The following is a 2079-nucleotide window of genomic DNA, read 5'->3' as shown; positions in this document are numbered from 1 at the left end:
AGAAAGCTAAGAGAAGCCAAAGCACAACTCTCTTTAGAGGACCTGACCGAATTCTTCAAAGAAGAAGAACTCATGGCAGCCGAAAATAACAACAATGCCAACAATGCAAGGAAGGTGCTGGGTGACTTCACTGCACCTACTCCCGATTTCTATGGGAGAAGCATCTCTATCCCTGCCATTGGAGCAAACAACTTTGAGCTTAAACCTCAATTAGTTTCTCTAATGCAACAGAATTGCAAGTTCCATGGACTTCCAATGGAAGATCCTCATCAGTTTTTAGCTGAGTTCTTGCAAATCTGTGACACAGTCAAGACCAATGGGGTTGACCCTGAGGTCTACAGACTGATGCTATTCCCTTTTGCTGTAAGAGACAGAGCTAGAATATGGTTGGATTCACAACCTAAAGAAAGCCTGGATTCTTGGCAAAAGCTAGTCAATGCCTTCTTGGCAAAGTTCTTTCCACCACAAAGATGGAGTAAGCTTAGAGTGGAAGTCCAAACCTTCAGACAGAAGGATGGAGAATCCCTCTATGAAGCTTGGGAAAGATACAAACAATTAATCAGAAAATGTCCTTCAGACATGCTTTCTGAATGGAGCATCATAGGTATTTTCTATGATGGTCTCTCTGAACTATCCAAGATGTCTTTGGATAGCTCTGCTGGAGGATCTCTTCATCTGAAGAAGACGCCTACAGAGGCTCAGGAACTCATTGAAATGGTTGCAAATAACCAATTCATGTACACTTCTGAAAGGAATCCTGTGAATAATGGAACAAGTCAGAAGAAAGGAGTTCTTGAGATTGATACTCTGAATGCCATATTGGCTCAGAATAAAATATTGACTCAACAAGTCAATTTGATTTCTCAAAGTCTGTCTGAAATGCAAAATGCACCAAGCAGTACTAAGGATGCTTCATCTGAGGAAGAAGCTTATGATCCTGAGAACCCTTCAATGGAAGAGGTGAATTACCTAGGGGAACCCTATGGAAACACTTATAATTCTTCATGGAGAAATCACCCAAATCTCTCATGGAAGAATCAAGAGAAACCTCAACAAGGTTTCAACAACAATAATGGTGGAAGAAACAGGTTTAGCAATGGCAAGCCTTTTCCATCATCTTCTCAGCAACAGACAGAGAATTCTAAGCAGAACCCCTCTAACTTAGCAACTATGGTCTCTGATCTAATCAAAACCACTCAAAGTTTCATGAATGAAACAAGGTCCTCCATTAGAAATTTGGAGGCACAAGTGGGGCAGCTGAGCAAGAAAATTACTGAACTCCCTCCAAGTACTCTTCCAAGCAACACAGAAGAAAATCCAAAAGGAGAGTGCAAAGGCATAAACATGGCCGAATTTGGAGAGGATGGAGAGGAAGTGGACGCCACTGAGGAAGACCTCAATGGGCGTGCACTGACCTCCACTGAGTTCCCTAATGAGGAACCATGGGAATCTGAGGCTCAAAATGAGACCATAGAGATTCCATTGGACTTACTTCTGCCTTTCATGAGCTCTGATGAGTATTCTTCCTCTGAAGAGGATGAGTATGTCACTGAAGAGCAAGTTGCTAAATACCTTGGAGCAATCATGAAGCTAAATGACAAGTTATTTGGAAATGAGACTTGGGAGGATGAACCTCCTTTGCTCACCAAAGAACTGGATGACTTGTCTAGGCAGAAATTACCTCAAAAGAGACAAGACCCTGGGAAGTTTTCCATACCATGTACCATAGGCACCATGACCTTCAAAAAGGCTCTGTGTGACTTAGGGTCAAGTGTAACCTCATGCCTCTCTCAGTAATGGAGAAGCTAAAGATCTTTGAGGTACAAGCTGCAAGAATCTCATTGGAGATGGCAGACAACTCAAGAAAACAAGCTCATGGACTTGTAGAGAATGTTCTGGTAAAGGTTGAAGACCAGTACATTCCTACTGATTTCATAGTCCTAGAGACTGGGAAATGCATGGATGAAACCATCATCCTTGGCAGACCTTTCCTAGCCACAGCAAAGGCTGTGATTGATGTTGATAGAGGTGAACTGATCATTCAAGTGAATGGAGAATCCTTTGTGTTTAAGGCTCAAG

General features: G+C 42.3%; 1 non-coding gene across 1 annotated transcript; it reads right to left on the bottom strand.

Moving 5' to 3' along the window:
* Window positions 1-477: 477 nt before the first annotated feature.
* Window positions 478-585, bottom strand: LOC130977440 (small nucleolar RNA R71). Its single transcript, XR_009085130.1, has one exon. It is a non-coding gene; the product is annotated as a small nucleolar RNA R71 (small nucleolar RNA).
* Between the last annotated feature and the right edge of the window lie 1494 nt (window positions 586-2079).

Source organism: Arachis stenosperma, chromosome 4, assembly GCF_014773155.1.
Source record: "Arachis stenosperma cultivar V10309 chromosome 4, arast.V10309.gnm1.PFL2, whole genome shotgun sequence".
In the NCBI taxonomy this organism is placed as follows: Eukaryota; Viridiplantae; Streptophyta; class Magnoliopsida; order Fabales; family Fabaceae; genus Arachis; species Arachis stenosperma.
This window is presented reverse-complemented; position numbering and strand designations above follow the sequence as displayed.